Below are 9467 nucleotides of genomic sequence, written 5' to 3' on the forward strand. Positions count from 1 at the left end.
AAAAAAAAAAAAAAAAAAAAAAAAAAAAAAAAAAAAAAAGAAATTGACAAATACTACAAATCATACCCCTCTCCCCAAGAGCGAGTTGTTAAGTATTTACCAGGATACCACTGATTATACCCCATTTATTTTTCTTTTGCACATTCAATAATCAGGTCTTTCCCAAGTTCCAATCAAGTGTGCAGTATGGTGCCCAAGAACTCTTTTAAAAAAGAGGGGGGCCTACCTCTCACCTTCTGTTTTTAGCCTCCCTCTTCATTCTGCCTTTTTACAGGGGCCTATTTTCATTTCTGAGACCCTTGTGATCCTTTTCTTTCTTTTTTGACTTTTCTAAGTCTTTCTTCCCAGCTTTTTTGCTTCTCACTATACCCTGCCACTGACTATGTTCTCTAAATAAAATAACCTAAAAAGAAAAGACTGCTGAGATATTATTCTTAAGTAACATTGATAGCAAAAGTACACCTTAAAATCTTAGGAAATTTTATAAGGATTTAATAAACCTATAAAATAATATATAATTAACTTGTATGCAACATGATACTAAAAGTCTCCCCTTCTTAGGCATGCTAACATTTTCTTAAATTGCAGTATTAAAATTAGCATTCTTAACATGCTTGAAAACTTTTTTCTTTTTATTACCAGAGACACCTTTCTTCTCTAAATCTCTGATTTTCCTTTTAGGGCCAGAAGGACTCCACCCAATTTCAACACTAAGATAACCACCTGTTACCAGTCATCAACAAATAGTTACTGAGGACTACCATGCATCAGGAACTGCAGATGCTGGAAATAATATGGACAACAGACCTAGATTCTGCCTCATTACTTTTGTAGTTTTCTACTGTTCAACTCTTGGTATACATCTAAGGAAACTGCATCATCTACTAAACATAGAGCTTGGATCCTCTTATGAGAGTTCAGGCGCATTCGGGGGGTGTGGCTGTAGCCTCTGATTCTCTTAGATTGGCAGTGAAGGAAGAATCCCTACAAAGGCGGGATCTGCTGCACTTTGGAATCTCACCTCCTGACCCTAAAATCAGCCTTGAAGAGTCCTTGCCTCCTGCCCAAGTAGGCACAATCAAACTACTATACCAAAAAGCACAACTCTTCCTTCAACAAGACTCTTTTCTTCAAAAACCACATGCAAGTGAAGACTTCACTGGGTATGTGTAGACCGGACATTACTAAGTAACTACTTGTGGTGAGACATGAGCTGGTACCTGTGCATTTACATGGGGACTCTGTGATCAGAAAGGCCCTGTGCTTGGTTTAATGCTCTGTCGTCGCTGTCTTAGAATTCCCTGCATTTTTATTTTGCCCTGGGCCCCACCAATTATGTGCCTGATTCTGCAGCCGGACTTTTTGGTCTTTCAGGATAGATTACTTGTGTGGAGGCCGTGGCTCTTCACAGTGGTTCCTCCTTTCTTCTTCCGACACTGAACTGTACGAGACAGACACTGTCTTAACTCCATCACACAGGAACACAACCCTTCACATCTTTTTACAGAGTTGGGATTTTCACTCCCTTTTATTTCTCCCTCTCAGTTCTGTGGTCTTCCCTGAGGCTCATCTCTTCCTTGGGTAACCAACACTGAAAATGGTGTCTGCCTTCGAGAACATGGTAGCTCTCCATAAAGCCTTAGAGACCTAAGTACAATAACCATAGCAGAGAATGTGCCACACAAGGTAGTGCTTGAGACACACACACACACACACGCCCCGAGAAGAAAGGGTTTCGTCACAATAGATTAGTGGGGGAAATCCTGTGAGGTGAAGGGACAGTATCTCTATCAAACAGGTAAGAAAATGCAGATATCTGAGGACATTTGCTCCTTCTGTGGGGTAGGAAATTATTTCTCCATTGCATGTTCCCTTCAAGGGAAAAACAAAACAGGAAGCTCAAACTATGTTACCCTGCTGCTGTGTGACTTTGTGTAAACCACTTAACCCCCTGATCTTCTGTTTTTTCATCCTAGAAACAAACGCCTGAGAAGGAATGAGTTCAGCAATCCCTCTGGGCCCCAAATTCTCTTATTCTAGGGAAAAATGAATGTTCTTATAATGAGAGATGAATGCAGAAGGAAGTAAAGACAACTGCATTGTGGTGGGAAATTCGTGCCTGAGGTACATTTTAATTTTTAACGTCTTCATAGCCCCCAGTTTTAAGCAGTCCTGACCTCTTTAAAGATGGCTGCACCACATCATACTGCCTATTACTGGGAGAAACAATCCTCTTGTCCTAAGACATAAAATTTCTTAGAAAAGAAACCGATACTTAAGAAAGATTGTACTGATGAGCTTTCAATCTGCACTGTTGTCAGGGAGCCCATAGAAATCACATTTTGAAAAAATTAACCAAGGACAGCTGAGGAAAATTGTCATAAAGAATTCGTTTTCCTTCTGTAACAATAATCACATAAGAGAGCTGTAATGAGAAAGAAACAAATGAAGAGGGGCACAGGAACAGGGCACAAAAAGCAGTGTTGTGCATGTGTCAAGTCGAATGTGGAGATGGGGTAGAGATTAAGAGGAAAATGGACACCATTTGTTAGTAGATTAAGCAGAAAGTCTATCAGTCAGGATGCTCATAATTGCTCTATCAAATGGCTAAGGAAGCTATTTAGCTCTATGTTTCTTCAGTTAACCATAAAGGATCAATGTTAGAAATGAAAAGGAAAAAGGTTGATAAATTATACAGAACTGCACGGTGGAATACTGCTTATCCTCCCTGGAGTTTTGGCGGGAGTAGCTTTGAGCAAATTCCAGATTTTCATATGGGTTCTTCGTTTCTTTCCTCCATTCAGCTTTCCATATCAGGCATAGATTATTTATCACAGCCCCCATTATTGCGTTAGCTTGAGTAGTCCTCTGGCTCTCTGTCTGCAGGAAGATACTCATTTTGCATTTGTAATTACCAGACTTAAAAGGAGCCGGTTAATTCTGCTTCTGTTCTGGGGTCTCATTTAGTAGAATGATGTCTTAAGAAAAAATATGGGAACTGAATTTTGCTTGGGCCTGGAATCCCAATTACTCTTAATCCCAGTGTCTCACTGGTATAGATAACTAATGTTTATAGAAGGGATAAACTAATGTTTATCCACTCTTCCCCCAAATTTCTTTTCACTGCATTAAACAGTTGTTAGTTTAGTAAATTTGACCTGCTAGTGAGTTCAGAAGCAGAATCTTTCCTTCTTTAATCTTGTATTTATATAGAAAAGTGTGAGTTGCAGAGGTAACAATTATATAGTTAATTAAGTTAATATACACGGTCCAAACATCATTCTAGAGATATAGGCTCCTGCAGTTAAAGAGTTCCAGTTAACTGGATTAAGCTCTTCCCTCTGCTCCATGTAGCAAACATCAGTTTTATAGTAATATTAGTTCTACTTGTCATATCCGTTAACAGTTGAAGGTATCTATTTTAAAATCAAAGGTAGTATTCACTACCAGACAGAAAGCCAACTTTTAAATTTTATTTACATCAAGTTTTGTTTTTGTTTATAATGAAGACCAAAGAAATATACATATAAAATTATTTATAAAATTATTATATATATTTATATATTTATTTATATATATATAATTAATTATATATATATTTATATATATAAAATGACTTTTAATGCCATAAATACATTAAAAGTATGATGGTATTTTTATCATCAAGCTTCATTTCATTGTAGTTTTCATTAACCTCTCTCTGCAGTGACTTTTTCTCCTTTTTAATTTCCATAACACTATGCCATATATTTCTTTCATAATGACTGATGATGAATGCTGATTTTTAACATTAAATATTTTATGTGAAGAATTAAACCATTAGTAGACTGTGCAGAAATACGAATGTATCATATTCAAATTACCAAGTTAGATCCAGAAAATTTAACATGTTTAATATAAAATTTTAGCAAATTTGTGTAAGTATAACCTCCTGAAAACTTTACAGACAGATAACCTACTGTTCACTTAATAACCATAAACACACAGTTTTCTTTCTTTCTTTCTTTCTTTTTTTTTCTGTGAGACGGGGTCTCGCTCTGTCACCCAGGCTGGAGTGCATTGGCATGATCTCTGCTCACTGCAACCTCCACCTCCCAGGTTCAAGCAATTCTCCTGCCTCAGCCTCGCAAGTAGCTGGAACTACAAGCATGCGCCACCACGCCCAGCTAACTTTTGTGTTTCTTTTAGTAGAGATGGGGTTTCACCATGTTGGCCAGGCAGATCTCGAACTCCTGACCTCAGATGATCCACCTGCCTCAGCCTCCCAAAGTGCTGAGATTACAGGCATAAGCCGCCATGCCCGGCGAACAGTTTTCAAAATACTATCCATTTGTATAGCGCTTTTCAGTTTTTAAAGGACCAGTTTAAACATTTTATTGGACTTTCACAACAAAAATATAAGGGACACAAGACTCTTTTATTCTCCATTCTATAGATGAGGAAGCCAAGGCCTCATTAAGGTGTAGTGCCCCGGTCTACCTAGCACCTATAACTGGCAGAGTTCAAAATACAGTCTAGCTGTATTGACCTTCAGTGTTTGTGCTGGGTACATTCATCCCCTTTTTATGAAGATTTGTCATTATTTGGTTCTAGGACTGGATACGCATTCATTAGTGCAAATCTAATCCTTGAGTAGTATAGGCACACGTTGGAGATGTTGTGGATTTGGTTCCAGAGCACCTCAATAAAGCAAAAATCACAGTAAAGTGAGTCACACAGATCATTTGGTTTCCCAAGCGTATAAAAGTTATGTTTACACTATATTGTAGTCTATTGAGTGTGTAATAGCATTATTATAGTATAGTGTTCTAAAAAATAGTGTACATGCCTTAATTTTAAAATATTGTATTGCTAAAAAAATGCTAATGATCAACTGGGCCTTCAGTGAGTTGTAATCCTTTTGTTGGTGGAGGGCATTGCCTCGATGTTGATGGCTACTAACTAGGGTGGTGGTTATCAAAGTTGGGGCAGCTGTGGCAATTTCTTAAGTTAAGACAGCAATGATTTGCCACATTGATTGACTCTTCTTTTTATGAAAGAGTTTTCGGCGGGATGCAATATTATTTGACAGCATTTTAACCACAGTAGAATTTACTTCAAAATTGTAGTCAGTCCTCTCAAAGTGTGTCTCTACTTTATCAGTGAAGTTCATGTAATATTCTAAACCCACTGTTGTCATCTCAACAATGTTCACAGCATCTTCACCAGGAGTAAATTCCATTTCAAGAAACCATTTTCTTTGCTCAGCCATAAGAAGCAACTCCTCATCCTTTCAAGTTTGATCATGAGATTGCAGCAATTCAGTCATGTCTTCAGGTTCCACTAATTCTCTTGCTATTTCTACCACATCTGTAGTTACTTCCTCCACTGAAGTCTTGAAGTTGCCAAAGTCATTCATGAAGGTTGATATCCACATCTGCCAAACATCTGTTAAGGTTGATAGTTTGATCACCTTTCATGAATCACAGAAGTTCTTAATAGCAGCTAGAATGGTGAATCTTTTCCAGAAGGTTTTCAATTTGCTTTGCTCAGATCTGTGAGAGGAATCACAGTGGGAGCTATAGCCTCAGGAAATACACACACACACACACACACACACACACACACATATATATATTTCTTTTCTTTTTTTTTGAGACGGAGTTTTGGCTCTTGTTACCCAGGCCAGAGTGCAATGGCAGGATCTCAGCTCACTGCAACCTCCGCCTCCCAGGTTCAAGCGATTCTCCTGCCTTAGCCTCCCGAATAGCTGGGATTACAGGCATGTTTCACCACGCCTGGCTAATTTTGTGTTTTTTTAGTAGAGATGGGGTTTCTCCCTGTTGGTCAGGCTGGTCTCAAATTCCTGAACTCAGGTGATCTGCCTACCTCAGCCTCCCAAAGTGCTGGGATTAGAGGTGTGAGCTACCGCGTTCATCTTACAATGTATTGCTTAAATAATAAGACTTGAAAGTTGAAATTATTCCTTGATCCATGTACTGTAGAATGGATAATGTAATAGAAGGCATGAAAGTGATATTAATCTCCTTGTACATCTCCATCAGGACTCTAGGGTGATTAGGTGCACTGTCAATGAACAGTAATCTTTTGAAAGCAGCCTTTTTAAATAAACAGTAGGTCTCAACAATAAGCTTAAACACGTTCAATAAACAATGCTGTAAACAGATGTGATATTTACACATATGTTTAAAACACTTTTTATTTAAAGTGAGAGACATCACAGAACATAAAACAGGAACTACCATTTGACCCAGCAATCCTATTACTGGGTATATATCCAAAAGAAATTAAATTGTTCTACCAAAAGAAATGTGTACTCATATGTTTATTGCAGCACTATTCACAATAGCAAAGACATGGAATCAACCTAGGTGCCCATCAGTGGCAGACTGGATAAAGAAAATGTGGTGCATATACACTATGGAATAGTATGCAGTCATAAAAAATGAAATCATGTTCTTTGCAGCAATTTGGGTGCAGCTGGAGGCCATTATCCTAACTGACTTAATGCAGGAATAGAAAACCAAATACTGTATGTCTTACTTATAAGTGGGAGCTAAACATTGAGCACCCAAGGACATAAACATAGGAACAATAGACACTGCAGACTACTAGAGGTAGGAGGGAGAGAAGGGGCAAGGATTGAAAAACTAACTATTGGGTATTATGGTCAGTACCTGGGTGATGGGACCATTTGTACCCTAGAGTTCAGAGTACAATATACCCAGGTAACAAACTTGCACACGTACCCCCTGAATCTAAAATAAAAGCTGAAATTACAACAAAAGTAATAAAAAATAAAGCGAGAGATGTGTGACTCTAATATGAAGATGTAGAGGCCATTGTAGGACTATTAACTGGTCCACTTGCAATATTGCTGTGTCTCAGGCAATCGGGAGGCCTGAGGAGAGGAAGAAAGACAAGAACAGCTGGTTGGTGGAGCAGACAGAGCACACACATTTATTGATCAAGTCTGCTGTCTAATGTGGGTGTAGTTTATGGTGCCCAAAATAATTACAGTAGTAACATCAAAGATCACCGATCACAGATCACCATAACAGACATAATAATGAAAAAGTTTAAAATACTGGGAGAATTACCCAAATGTGGCACAGAGACACGAAATGAGCTCATGCCTTTGGAGAAATGGTGCTAGTAGACTTGCTCAATGCAGGGTTGCAACACATCTTCAATTACAAAAAAAAAAAAAAGCAAGCAGTATCTGTGAAGCAGAATAAAGTGAAGCACAGTAAAACAATGTATGCACAAACAAATTTTAAGAAAGAGCTGAAGTAATTTTTGTGAAAGTACAGAACTTAGAAGAAATGAAAGAGGTGTCAAATAATTTGAAATTAACAAGTGTTAATAGTCTTTCTCACTTTCTCTGGATGGAACAATGGTTCCTCTTATAAAACATCATGCTAGGATGAGAAGGATTATAATAGATTTATCAAGGCTAGCAAAAGAGGAAATAAACTAGTTGCCTGGATAATTTCTGAGACTGACAACGGTAGAATTAGTACACCTATTCCAATATCTCCTCTTCACTAATATGCACATTTTTTTAAGCAGAAATTTCATTATAGACTGATTCTCCAAATCCCCCTATATGGGACATTATTTTTATTTCTGTTTTAGACAGTATTTGTTCTAGATTTATCCACATTTATCAATACTGTTGCTCACTATTCCTTTTTTATTGGTCTCAGCTTTATTGAGATATAATTCACATGCAACTCACCCATTTAAAAGTATACCTACATTTTAATATATTCACAGTATTGTGCAATCATCACCACAATCTACTTTACATTTACGTTTTCATCATCCCCCAAAAAACAGTGTACCCTTTAGCAGTCCACCCCATTTCTCCATTTTTCCCTCCCAGCCCTTGGCAACCACTAATCTAGTTTGTGTCACACTATTCCTTCTTGCATCTCAGCTCTTTCATTTTCCTTCTGCCAGAGGTAGAATTTCCTTCCATTCAGCAAACAAAAATTGTGACATTTCAAACCAAATGCAGAAATATTTTCCTTAATTTCTTCTCATTCCCAAAGGCAAAAATATGTAGGACTTCTTTCTTTGAGCTGTGTTCATTAGGATGAACTAATCCTTGAAAGATCATCCTGATGATCAGCTCTTGAGACTAGTAGTGAGTTGAAGCTGGTTTCAAAAGAGTAAGTTACTAAAATTTTCTCCTTAAAAAATTAATCTTAGTCTCTTTTTCTTAACTGGATTTTAAGATATTTAGTGTTCAATAAAGACCTCCTCGGTTAGTAATTGCCTGCAAAATATTTAAGACACATATTTGTAAAGAAGAGTCAGTATCCAGGAGGCAAAACACCTTCATGGGGACCAGGGAAATGTATTGAGATATCAGAATAAAGTTTGCATTTATTGAGGGGTGTTAAAGAAAAACAAAGCCAGACACTAGTTAAAGGTGGTAAAGACAGTTTCTATTCAGTAATACTACTGCAGTAGTGGAGAGAGATTTCAGTATGTTAGATATGAGTTCTAAATTTCTCTTCAAATAATCAATATGTCAGTATGTTCAATTCTTTGCCTTCTACTTTTAAACGTAACTTCCTCATAAAGCAACCTTTTTTGATTACCCGCTCCATCCTGACTCATTCCGATTACCTGCTCTTTTTCCTGCCAAACCATACTCACTCCGTCACTCTCTTTAAATTAGCCAATTGGAACTAGTTTAGCCTGTGCGGTCTAACTCTAGCCAATAGGGGAACGACACAGCAGCAGGGGCCACCTGTGTCAGGGATAAGAATCCCCTCCCTTGTCAAGTGGGCACTCATCATTGCTCCATCTGTAAGGGCGCACCCTTCTGTAGAAGTACATTGCCTTGCTGAGAATTAAAAAGAAAATTTTATATTTGAGTGTTATTTCTTTTGCAGCACAGAAACTTTATTTATAACAAGTATAAAACTGAGCTCAACTTCAATCGTGTAGAGGTGATGGTGGTTTAAAGAGAGACTGATGAAACAGGGAGGGAGAAACCAGTGGCAGGTCCAAGAGAGTCAGGGAAGTGGAAAATTACAAAAAACAAGAAGGGGCTTGGTCAATGTAATCAGGCCATCTGGTTTATTAATTGGCACTTTATGGAGAAGAAACAAACTTTGAATCTCCAGGACAGGAGGTAGTTTTACAAATTGGGTAAAGCACCTATCAAAATTAGTCCCTTACCCTCCCACGGAGCCTGGGAGACAAAAGAACAAGAAGGTGGTAAGAAGACAGGAGATGGGATGGGAGTGGGGGAGTGGGGGTTGGGGATGAGTGGAACTCAGGCTGCCTCCTTTGAGGTGGAAGAGACAGCTTCAGGTCATTAAGGAGATAGCTCTGGGTGGTAGAAGATTTACATATCAAAAAAGCAGTTTATAAGCAGGCTAACTATTTGTACTTTGAAAGCAATCTCTCTTTTCACTTTTTCTACTTTTAAGATCTTCTCTTTTACT

At 38.0% G+C, this 9467-nt stretch overlaps 1 protein-coding gene across 1 annotated transcript in view; it reads right to left on the reverse strand.

Annotated features, from left to right (window-relative positions):
* HS3ST5 (heparan sulfate-glucosamine 3-sulfotransferase 5) overlaps window positions 1–9467 on the reverse strand; it is a 294541-nt gene that overhangs the window by 19671 nt on the left and 265403 nt on the right. The gene's annotated exons all lie outside the window — the stretch shown is intronic.

Source organism: Theropithecus gelada, chromosome 4 (genome assembly GCF_003255815.1).
Source record: "Theropithecus gelada isolate Dixy chromosome 4, Tgel_1.0, whole genome shotgun sequence".
Taxonomy (NCBI): domain Eukaryota; kingdom Metazoa; phylum Chordata; class Mammalia; order Primates; family Cercopithecidae; genus Theropithecus; species Theropithecus gelada.